We start from the raw sequence: 13,310 nt of genomic DNA on the forward strand, positions 1-13,310 counted from the left end.
TATCTAATATATTCTTTGCCTCAAGCAACTCTTAATATAGGTATATAAATTCTATTAATTTAAATGAAAGGCAAATCCAGAGTTTCATGGGGCAAAAGGAATTGCTGCTGTGAATTAGATCACTGTGTAGCCTACTGAACTGAGGGGAAGTTTAAAAGATTTCTGCCAGACTCCTCAGGCATGAAGTGATATTTTGAACACTGTAACAGTGGCTAGAAGGTTCAAGAAAAGGTGTGCATTATTGGGGAAAAGTTTTGTTCACAGTGGGAGTTTTCTCTAATCCTGCACAGACTTAGAATTAATTTTTCAAGAAAGACCAAATAATACCCTAAATTCCACTAAAATTTGAAGGGCTTTGTGTGCCTAACATCCTAAGTCCTTCTGAAAATCTAAGCTTTTATGTTGGGCTTATGCAGTAGAGCATGAGAGGGAGATATTTCTTATATAACTCAAACAGTTCAGATTATACACAAGTAATCCAAACCACCTGTGGATCACTGCAGTCAAAAATTTATGGAGGGAGGGATTTTTTTCCCCTTTTCTATTTTTAAAGTGGGGTTTCTAATACATTTAGGATTAGAGCAGACTATAAAAACACACAGATTCTGGGTGAGCGTCAGAGCAGTCACAAAGCTACCCTAGTTTTCACGCCTGGTGGCTGGTCCTGACAGGCTCCCCTACGCGCAGCTGCAGCATGGTGTTCACGGAGAGAGCCAGCTATGCAGGGAGAACACCAGCTGCAGATTCCCTCGCGCCTGGGGAATCTCCAGCAAGGGAAATCAGTTGAACTTCAAGTTCTTCGAGCTATTAGAGCAGCACATAGGTGCTCACATTGATCAGCTTTGGGTATGGTGTCCCAGAGCTTCCACCCGTTACTAACACAAAATATGCTACAGAATTAGAATAACTGCACTGACTGTGTATGGATTGTCTAGAAGTGACTTAAAGTAATAGAAAAGCATAAAATCAAATTACTAACATAAATCAATAGCATTTTTGGAGTTTAATTCTTGTGGATTCCTACTTTTTTTTTTCCAAACACACAGGGTTAAAACACTAAAGATAAGTTCAGTTGAAATGTCATCTAAACTCTGGCAGTTTGAACATGTGGCTCCACAAATGCAGGTTTTAGATGATACTCTGCACTGTCAGATACTAATGTAAAAAATCAGCAAGAGGAAAGTACCAAAATAAATGTAAAAGCCTTCCACTACCAAACAGGAAGCAAAACAGCACCAAGAAGCTATGCAGTTCACCAGGGTTATGGTCAAATCAGATGTTATTGAAGAGATTCAACCCAAACTAGGATGCTGTGAAGACAAGCTTAAATACATGTCACAGGCTCAAACGGAACTTAAAATTAGTACAGTGTTTTATCTCTTCACTCTATATTCCTGTCCTATCTGATGAGATCATATAGCTGTTAGAGCCAAATGCTCTCTCTCACTGCTGTTGCTATGAGAGGCTAACAAGCTGCCAAGACCTCTTATGAAGCATTTTAAATGAGAATCTATATATATTTTTTTACTATCCTTTTTATCACCGTACAATGTCTTATAGAGTTAACATTCTGATATGGTAATTACTTACCTAGCAAAGACAGTAAAGCTGAGCCTGATTTCACAACATATAGCTGATAAGTGGTTACATTTAATGTTAGAAATATTTCGTTGAATAGAAAACTTGAAATGGGAATTGGCTGCTATGGGCTTTTGAGGCACTTATATAAAAATTAAAATTGGAATAGACTCAAAGGCCTCATTTGTCTCTCATTTTTACAAGTAACAATCCAAATGAACCCCCAAATGCCAAATTAGCAATCCTGGAGTAAAATCTAGTGTGACAGGAGGCCAATTAAGCCACCTTAAAAACTTAATTTTAACAGGAGTAAGAACTTCAGAAAAAGCCATTTTCAGCAAAATAAGTTCGTTGTAATGATGTAATGTTTCAAAACCCAGTAGCATTCATCCTAGCATAAATATGCTGAAAACATTTTCATAGAACTAAAAACCAAAAAAAAATCTTGAGAATACATCATGAAAATGGCTTTTTCAACCAGCTGGCACTTGTCAATAGGCAGCTCTACAGTCAAAGCTCAGGCAGTCTTATTTCTTAGGTATGTAGGGACCAGAGTACATCCATTCTGAACACTTACACAATTGCCACTGGCACATGTAACTCTGCTGTTTCTTTAGTTTCTCAGTCTGATGCTTCTACAACAAAGTTGATCAGATAACCCAGAATTACAGTAGGATCTGGTGGTGCTACCCAAGGTGCATCTGCCATTCATCTCCAATAGGGAGGTAAGACACAAGGTATCTAGGTACAGCCAAAAAAGGCAAGCTTAGTTGAAATCAAGAGTGTAGTGCAATAAAATTGGACTGCTTTTTGGCTCAGATTATTATTGCTGGCCATAACATAGTGATCCTGCTCCTGATTTTCTGAGCTCTTTCCAAGTTCATCCAGCATTTAATTAAGAATGCAGAGTGATATATACCTAGAAGACTATCTGCAGAAATCTCAGGACTACTTTCCTTATTCAGAGGAAAATTGTAGTAGTGCAAGATGCAATCTCCAGGCTTCATTTCAGTTTTACACTTCTTTTGCTGATGTATTTGGTGAAAAAAGTGAGAGAGGATGAGAGAAGACAGAAAGAAAACATTAAGCAAATGGAGGCCAGGTAGATTAAATCAGAATTAATGTTTTTACACATAATTTGCAACTTTTGCTTAAAACTGTTTCATTCCCTTTGGTATATTTTAATCCTGGGACAAGACCAATGTATACAAGCCACTCAGAAGACAGGAAAGGGGTAAGAGTTAAAATTTATCACCCAAGATCAGAGATGGTCACAGAGCTTGAGATGGCATCACAGCTGAAACTAGAAATCAGGTTTACACTATCTTCCTTTTGCAGTTACATGTCTGGGACACGGTGTGCCTCAAATGAGCCTTATTGACTTTCTCTGCACTTACTGTCAGAATAGACTTTTTCCATCTATAAGGAAATCTGATTCTCCTACATTATAAAGAAAAAATAAAGGATCACATTTGCTGAAATCAGAGGGACATCCATTTGTAGCAGTTGTTAGGAGAACCAGGCTTAGTATGGTTTTTTTCTCTTGAAGAGTCCTTCCACAAGGTAAGAGACAATCTAAAGTTTACTCTTGAGCGTTATTTTTGATCTGTTAGGGAAAAAACTCATTTGGACCGATTTAGAATAAAAGAGAATGGGAGGTTGTGTTCTAGATTGTCTACCGAAATAGAGTAGTACCTGGGTTCCACAGATCTAGAGAAGAGAGTTAAGGAAACACTGCTTCTGAATGGAATGCATAACACTTCATAAACCTTTTTCTTAACTAGCATCTTTGCCAAATAACACCTCATTGTACTTCTTCGACCTTACAATAAAAATATGAAGAACCTGTCTGGCCGCTAACAGCATTCACATAAGGGGAACTTCAGTCTTGTTATATACAAGCATCCTCTAAGAGGTTTAAACCACAAACTTTTACTGCAGTATAAAAAGGGACTGCACAGGACTTTGTAAAAACATTTGCGTAGAGGTATGAATAGCTGCCTTGGGGAAACTCCCCCATATTAATAGAAATAGCTGTTACTGCCCATGCTGAGCAACAGCTCAGAGGGAATAATTACAAATATTCTTGTAACTTACTCCATTTGAATGCAATAGTTTTCAGGAAGACATCTCAGTAAGTGAAGAAATCAAAAATGAGCTGGTAAAAAAAAGCAGCAATGTTTACCAGTACAAACACTGGCAGCATGAACTGCCTTCCACCAACACACAGATTTCTGACCAAGAGGCTACCAGCATTCTGCCCTTTGCTCCATGATGTCAAATTGCCCCTTTCCCATAGGATTTGTAACTGAAGGAAGACTGTTGCTCAGTCTCATGAACTGCACTCTAATTAGCAAAATATCAGCCCAAACCTTAAAGGATGCCTGAAAAATTTAGATCTAGGATAAAGAGGGGAAAAAACTGTAGCCACCAACATAAAATTATGGATTCTGATATTAACATATGGCATTTCTCAATTGTCATCAATTACAACAGAGACTGCAACAGAAACCTTGTACTCCCCAAAGGCATCAGCTATAGTCTTCTCTTGTACCTCTTGTCTCCAGGGGCTTCAGCTATAATGCCTTTTCTTGTCCTATTATTTGCTCCAAAATAAGTTTAAGGGGTCACAAATGACTGACAGACAACCCATTTTTATAATCTGTCTTCAAAATGCCAAGTGTAAAAATGGCAATTTAACAGTGAGAAATATTTAAATTAGCTGTTATTTATGTATATGGAAAGCTACAATTGTTATCAAATTCTCTCCAGTGTTTCCTGGACACACTTTTTTAGCTTTCTAGATATTTGGCAAAGGTTATCAACACCAACAAAGGAAGAAACATGAGAAAATCTGAAACAGCAGAGATTAGGAAATATAATCCATTTTGTTTATTTTCTGAGAGAGCCATTTACAATAAAAATTAATGCTGAAATAGAACTCTGCATCATTAAATATTTTAACAGTTGAACCCTGTACAGTTTTCAGGCCTTTTCACATGCAATATGGGCTGCTTGGGGTCCAACTAGGTTTGACACTTCAGTTGCTGTTTACTGATGCTATCTGGTTAAATCATGTACAGCAGCAAAAAAACCCCCTAACCAAACAAAAAACATTCTATTGCACAGATATCACACAAAAAAAATTAGAGACCCCTCACAAAGTTTCAACTTTTTTTCATCCTGAAGTTGACCAAAGAAACAGCCTTTAAAGTCGTTACTAGTTTGCTGGTTGCTCAGCCTGAGGTTAGGGATTCATGGAGCTCAGCATTTCACAATTTTAAGTAGATAGTTCAAGGAACTTGAATTTGACTTTCAGAATACAAGGTATAGACTGTAAAGTATAAACCCAGAATTTTCAAACTGTTCTGGGGAAAAAAGAAGCTAAGCTTAGAAGACAACTACGTTTAAGAGCTCGTGGTCCCAAATTGGCAATTTAAGTATATATACTCTATCCATTCAATCATTAATGAAAGCAGGAAAATGGGATGGCATGAAATTTTTGTTCTTTGATTTTCTTTCTTTCTAGTCTTGCTTAGCTTGGAAGATCAGAAAAGATATTTACAGCAGTGGAGACCATAGTTCTACCTGCAATTATATTCAGAGAATGTTCTTTATAATGAGTTGGAAACAAGTCTCTAATTTTGCAAGACCAATGGGGCTGAAGTCTTTCCATGGCATGTGTTTGACTAAACCAAATTTGGAGGGAGAAAAAAAAGGAAGAAGAAATTCAATCAACAGCTCAACTATTTCTAAGAATCAGGGGCATCAAAAGCAAATTGGTTTTCAAAGCTCAAATTCTATCGACCTTTTCTTTGCACATCCCTAACATTTCTAGACCTTGGAGTAGGAACATTACATTTCACAAGAAAAGGTTTTGCATCAAAGATTGGCCTTTGTGGTTCCTGGGTAGCTGGATTACCTCAAGTCTGTCACAATAAGCTCTTTCAAATGAAAAATACAATAGTCTCCACTTGTATCCAGAGATATGTTAGCAGTTAACATTTCCTAGTCCCTCTTCATTCAGCAAACTACCATCTCTTGTCAGTTCAAGCTGTGTATACTGTTCAAACCAGAAAATTTTAACATGCTCCATACATTTACAACTTCTGCCCGCAACTGCCACAGGATATCTGAATTCATTCCAGCTTGAGAAGAAGCAGATGAATCTGGATTTATTTTTTCATTTCTTAATGTAATACCTCTTTCTATTTCCTTTGCTTGGAAAGTTGATGGCAGAGGTCTTGTCTGTTCTTGGTAACGCAGTGAATCCCTGAAGGGCTTCGATGTAAAAAAAATATTCCTTTGAACTGAAAACAAGGGGGTGTTTGGGGGAAGACAGGGAAACATGACCAAAATATCAAGTTTTTGTCTGGAGGAATGGAATCCTGGGCATCCACATTCCACCTTGCTTCTATATCCATCAATACTGGTGGGTCTGACTAGCAAGATCTAGATTTCATTCCACACCTGTGCTTGTCTACAGAGAACAACAACCTGCCATGGCTATTGGTTGGTCCAAGGTATCTTCAAAGTTCTTCTAGTGATCATCCAAATTGTCTGCAGCAAAACGATGCAAACACTACAAAATTAAAAGTCTCTATCCACTACAGATCTGGTTTATGGAACAGAGATGGCACTCCTCTTTCTGTTTATGCTGATAACAGAGACCGGTGGCTGCACAGCAACACAGCAAAAAGAGAAGAGTCCTGTAGAGAAACCCGCTATCAACCTACCTTTAGAACAAGGACTGAATATTGCATGTAAAATAATGATCATTTTACTTTTAAGAACTATCTCATAATGGTTTTGCATGGATAAAATTCATCCTTCGTGCATTCTCTCATTTACCAGGCACTGAATGCTTGCCTTAGCAATCTTGATTGCCCCTAATTTTACTCAATTATTTAACAGCACATGTGACATCTGAATACATACAACTTCCCATTTTCCACTGCCTGAAAGTCAATGGCAGTTACACAAGAAGCAGAAACAAAGAAACCTATGACCACCTGGGCTGATGTCCTTCATAAAACGAGAAGAAGTTTACTCAGCAAGTCCAAAACATCTGACTAAGACAAGCATATTTTTCAGAAAGGCACACAGTGTAGAGGTCAAGACTTCAACTGATGGCAAATCCCCTACACCATTATAAAAGTTGTTCTTAAACTGAATTTTTTAATTACAATTTTACACTCTGTATTTTGGTACAAATTTCATCCTACTTGTTTTTTCTTACCAAAGTTCACCAATACCAATGAATACTAAGCCAGAGATGGTAAAAATTAGTGTAGGTGGATGTACTGTGCATTGTTTTGAATACTTTATTTTCTATTAACAAGTAGTTCCAAAGGGGCAGTTTCAATATGACTCAACAGACCTTTGATGAGCCCACTGGCCTGATTCTACTTTTAACTACTTGTAAAATGCAAGTTATACAGTAAATGTTTGGGTTTGGGTTTGGTTTGGTTGTTATTTTTAAAAGACTTTCTGCTTTGTTTCATTAGTGTTTGGATATTGAGATTGAGAGTTTAATAAAATTCATTTAGCAGTGTCATAGCAGGACAAAAAATTATATATGCTTTAAATATTCATTAAAGATAAAAAGAAACAACCTTATATTCTTGTATTCAAGCAAAACTCCTACTTGAAGTCAGTCAATTTTGCTCACCAAAGAGCTTGAGGTTGGCCTACAGGTTTCAAGAGTGAAGACTATCATATCTACAGAGTTACTCAAGGGAAAAAGCCTCACTTCTTTGCTTCTACTTGAATCGAGAAAACTTCCGCAGAGACGTGTGCTATGCAAAAGGAACAAAATCAAAGATCTGTTTACACTCTAAGCTCAAGTCAGAAAACAGTAGAATAACAGGAAGGCACATGCTGAACCTGGTACCCATTTGGTTTCCGTATGTGGTTTCACACTTCTGAGGTAATGGACCTTGCTGCACACGGCCAGGTCACACTTGAGGAGCTGTGGCACACACTGTATGCGTGCACAGCAGTTCTTGAACAGTCACTACAAAAACAGTAGTGATAAAAAATTTGAACTGTACCAGTTGGTGGCAACCATGGGATATAAATGATAGAAAAGTTTCATATAAATGTTCACAGAGGCAGAGGAAGAAATGGAAAGTGGTGGAAATTTAAAAAAAAAAAAAAATACATAAACTCAATGAGACACTAGAAGTTGCATGTTTTACGCTCTGCCTTGGCAGTTAAACTGTAGTTCAACCAGCGCTACTGCAAAAGACCCCTTTCTTAAAAGACTAATCACCAAACGTGACCCAAAACTACCAGTTGCTCCAAGTTTTAAATTAAAAAAAAAAAAAAATTGGGCAGGAGAAGGGGAGCTTGGGGGGTGCCTGTTCCCCTTAACTTATTCACTTGTCAAATGACAGTCCTGACCTTCTGAGCTGCCTGGGATACCATCTTGCCTTCATTTATTTGCTTTTACAGCTAACAGTACTACAAAATCTTACCCTCTTGGGGGTTTCTAGAAGTAGGTGATAATAGATTCAGAACATATAATTAAAACAAGGATATAATTAAGACAAATGTAATCCATTAAGCAAAGATTTTTTCCTTCAGCTTCAGTGGAAACAGGTCTATTAGATGCAAACAGATTAAAGATGATATCAGGGCACATGGTCTCATTTTTGACTTCCTGTTCCCATTTCACTTCAGCTGAGCTTTTGAGACATCCTCGTTTTGTCTAAAAGAGTGAAGGATCATGAATTTGCAGCTGGCTGCTTATAGATTGCAAAGCATCTGCCAGCAAGTTTAGCTATTGTCCATGTAAATACGGATAACAACAGCAGGGTACTATACTCAAAGATCTGCTTGGACAGGGACTCTGAGTCCATCAAGATAACAATACTTTCGCATACCAGTGTTGCAGTGTCCCAGTTTAAAAAGGGGATAAGACACTTGACGTTTTTATATAAATGGGTAGTCAGCACAGTGCATAACCATATACTGAAGAAGCAGAACTCTTACAACAAAGGAAAAAATTTGACCAGTCACATCCACATATCTTCATTTTGCGTAACAGGGGAACTCCACTGAATTCAGAGATATTATATGTAAAACTCAGGATTCAAAAGCCTTATCCGAAGCCCAGTAAGTTTCTTCAAATCTTTCCAGTTAGTGCTTCAGATGAGCAATTTGGATAGAATTTGGCCTCCAGCATATCATGAAGTTTCCTGTCAAAGCTTGAGAACTATTTTCCTCATATTAATCTCCAGGCAATTTTCTCTACTATCTCCATAAACAGGGAAAATACAAGACCGCTCTGATACACCATTAATCATGAAGCGAGAACACACACAAGAAAAGAACACAGTCAAGGGAGTAAGTAAGTTTGCAGAACCAACACGCTTCCTCACAGAGAAATAATAGCCAAGGGGAAGACTAAGCAGCAGGGGGGAAAGCAGATTGCCCAGTTTGAAGAAAAACAGGTACCTTTAGGACTTCTTTCTTGAAGAATGTCCAGCCTCCCTGGACTCCTCTGCCTTTCAGGACTGCCTCCCAAGGGACTCTGTCAACCAGTCTCCTAAACAGGCCACATTCTGACCTCTGGAAGTGCAAGGTGGCAGTTCTGATGATCCCTCTCCTTATTTCTCTGAGAATTGTCACTGCTATGACCAAGACAGCCTTCAACCATCACATCACCCACAGGTCTTTCTCTGTTCACAAACAGGTCCAGCAGGGCACCTTCCCTTGTTGGGAAGGTGTGTCAGACAGTTATCTTCCACACGCTTCAGGAACCTTCTAGACTGTCTCCTGTCTTCTGTATTGTATTTCTAGCAGATATCTAGTGAGTTGAAGTCCCCCATGAGAACAAGGGCTAGTGAAATAGATGAAAACTCTAGAAACAACAATACATTTTTGTACTTGCAACTAGGTATGCCAAAAGGACATTTATTTGTTCACACATTAAGTCAGTCCTCATAAGGAATTACTGAAGGTGTGTCTTCTATTGTTCCTGAAACCTAGACTTTTCCTCTATTGTTCAGAACAGCTACAGAATCTTTTATGCATTTCCCCTTCAAACACACGATCCATAAATTTATAGAGTAGAAGCATCTCAGCATCATTTTCCTACCCAAATCCATATGTGGAGACCAAACTATTCCTCTGATCCAGTCAAAAGAACTCTTTGAAACAGGTAAAACCCACACTCATATTTATCCTGTGACACAAGCTTCTACAGAAAAGCTTTAGCATCTTTACGTAAGCCCAACTGACATTTTTAATACCCAAATCACTAGGAAGACATATTTTCCAGTGTACTCCTTCTGCTGGAGCTGGCGTTTTGGGCAATACACCAACTACCCATCAGGAAGTGAAAAAGAAGAAGCACACTTTATTTATGTATGTTAGCAGTCCTGTCACGAGTACAAACAATCATTTTATGGATATCGAGGGACCACAAGCCAACACAAAATATTCAAACATACCACATAACCTAATACATGTAGCCCCAACATGAGTCAGACCTTGCAGTAAAGCGTTCTGTTCCAAAATGATTGCCTTAGTGCAAGTACAACTCAAATTACTGTCAGACAGATTAATGCAGCAGAGCATTTAAATATCCTATTGACTAGTTTTACTTCTAATCATTGCAGAGCAGAGCATTCTAATCAAAATATTACTTCAGTAGGATAAGAAAAAACATACTGTAATCAACATAACATTGTCATTATAAAGATGTGTCAGGGCCTTGGAAGTGTTGGGAGGCAACCTCTGGAATTACTTTTCAGTGTCTTGTTTTAAATTTATATCAGTGCTTTGAAACTCTAACTTGCAAGATTTGGAGAAAGGCTAGCATATAATCAAGAATTCAGTAACACAAGAGAAAGTATATAGAATTGTACAGCTTTAATCTCAATAAGTGACAGCTAATGATAATAAACTCAGCTCAAAGAACTATAGCATAAACACCCTCATAAAAATTATACCTGTTCTTGAAGATTATCATTAATACGAACTCATTGTGTTATCTCAGTTTCAGCTCAAAGTCTCAAAGCATGGCAATAATGCCCAGCCCAATTGCTTTCTTCACCTCTTCTTTCATCCTGCCAATAAGTGCCATGCGTATTTCCCCAGATGCATAATTTTCTGCAGCTCTGTCTCCTTGCTGTGTCACCTGCAATCAGCACATTAAGCTTCTATCTCTGGCTGTCTTATCCCCTCTTTACAAATAATCTCTCCACTCCTTTCAAGACCGGGAGGCAATACTAACAGAATGACCTCTTACTCTCAAAGGCTCTCTTTTCCTTCCATCTACCCTAGTCTTTCTTGCAGCATCCCTTTACCTTTTATGCCCTCAAGATCTCTGTTCTTCAGCTGTCCTCTGCTAATCAAAGTGTGAGGGACACCATGGCTGGGGCACTTGTCCTGCAAGGAGAGACCGAGAAACCCAAATTTGCTCAGTATGGAGAAGAGTCAGTTTTAGGGGAGCTCCTCAGTGCCTGTGGCAAGGTTGCTGAGCTGATGGAGCAAGGCAATGTACAACAATAAATGTTGGAATGATCATAGAATCATAGAATCAACCGGGTTGGAAGGGACCTCTGAGATCACCAAGTTCAACCCTTGATACACTACCACCGTGGTTACTAGACCATGGCACTAAGTATCACATCCAGTCTCATCTTAAAAACCTCCAGGGATGCAGAATCCACCACTTCCCTGGGCAGCCCATTCCAATGTCTGATTACCCTCTCTGTAAAGAATTTCTTCCTAATATCTAACCTAAACCTCCCCTGGCAGAGTTTAAGACCATGCCCTCTTGTCTTACTGAGAGCTGCCTGGGAGAAGAGACCAATCCCCATCTGGCTACAACCTCCTTTCAGGGAGTTGTAGAGAGTGATGAGGTCTCCCCTGAGCCTCCTCTTCTCCAGGCTAAACAACCTCAGTTTCCTCAGCCTCTTCTCATAGGACTTGTGCTCAAGTCCCTTCACCAGCCTTATTGCTCTTCTCTGGACCTGCTCCAGCACCTCAATATCCTTCCTGAACTGAGGGGCCCAGAACTGGACACAGTACTCCAGGTGTGGCCTCACCAGCGTTGAGTACAGGGGAAGAATCACTTCCCTGGACCTGTTGGCCACACTGTTCCTGATCCAGGCCAGGATGCCATTGGCCTGCTTGGCCACCTGGGCACACTGCTGGCTCATGTTCAGCTTCCTGTCAGTTCAAACTCCCAGGTCCCTTTCTGCCTGATGACACAATGAGCATAAATTGAAATGGTAAATTCAGACCAGATGTGAGAAGAAACTCTTCACCTCATGATGACAGTGAAGCAGGTTGCCCAAAGTGTCTGTGCAGTCTCTATCCGTAGAGGTTTTGATTATTTTTCTGGATAAAGCTCTGAGCAACCTGGTCTGAATTCCCAGCCATCCCTTTTCCCCCAAGACAAAATATACTGATCTGTGAAAACTTACCTGTACTTGCTTTACAAAACATAAATAGTGCAATGAATTTCTGACCTCTTTAACCCCAGGCCCTCAGAAGCAGTGTATTCATCACTGGGAAAAAGTCAGTATATTTTATTAAGTATGAATATCAGTCACTGACGCAGTAGAGGGGGTTTTGACAGTCTTCCTCATTTAAAGTTTCTGACAGCTATCAAAAAGCAAAGCCGTCACCTGGTTAGACTTTGCAGGTTGGTGTCTTGCAACAAACTGCCAGAACCATGTCATCAAAAGCAGGTCATGTCTCTAAATCTTATGCCAAGCCAGGTGCCCGTGGTGATAAAACATTCTTCCAAAGACAGCCTGACCTTGGCAGCTGCACAGGTGCAGTTATCAATCAAAGTTTACAAGCACAAAGCCAGCCCAGCGTCTTCATCCTGGACAGACAGAGCGGACACCCTGGTGTTTGGATAGGCGGGTGCTGATTGCTTCACCTCCTAGCACCCACTGCTGGTCAGTCCAGAGCTGGAAGTCTGGCCTGACAGAGGAACAGGTGCACAAAAATAGGTGCCTGAAGTCCTAGTTGCTAAAGGATTGGCAAGATGACAGATCGTTCAGCTAGAGGAAGATCTGGAAGAGAGAAGCAGATCATGTTGCAATTAGAATTTAAATGCCTTAACTAGTAAGCAATGTCATCCATTAAGCATTTGTCTTAATTTCTCCTTTAGAAGAAATTGGATTCTTGAATATTGCTTTAAAAATTATACTGAAATTTCAAGGTATGTTGTGTCTGTGGCTCATGAAGTGGAAAAAAATTTCAAAGATCTAACAGTTCTGTATTGATCACTTCTGTCTTAAGACATGTTTCCCATTGTCTAAATTGGCCTAGGTGATTCCAAATTTTATATTTAAGGTAGGCAGTTAGGTAAAGCAAAGACATTAAATGTCCCATGTATTTTTTTTAAGGCAATTAACCTGGAGAAGTGACTTAGCAGTAGTTTTTTTCTTGCATACATGGAACTTTCCCTTAAGGAAACAGGGACACTTCCTGGTTCACATTTTAATGAAAAAGCAATAAAGATCTCACACATTGTAAAACACCCAGGAATCTGCACAAAAAGGAAAGAGGAAGTTTATAAAGAAACAGTGCACAAATATTTTCCAAGCTGTATTTACAAGACAAAACCATAGGACATCAGGCTTCAATGGTTCTAGCACTCCTAGGATTTCGTGATTGAATGTAATCCCCCTCCATGAAACAAGCAAAGACATGGTAGACTACCGACACTAAAACCAAAATAGAGCATCCAAAGCATTTAG

Source organism: Pipra filicauda, unplaced genomic scaffold (assembly GCF_003945595.2).
Source record: "Pipra filicauda isolate LSUMZ 115617 unplaced genomic scaffold, ASM394559v2 scaffold51_size4534324_pilon, whole genome shotgun sequence".
NCBI lineage: Eukaryota > Metazoa > Chordata > Aves > Passeriformes > Pipridae > Pipra > Pipra filicauda.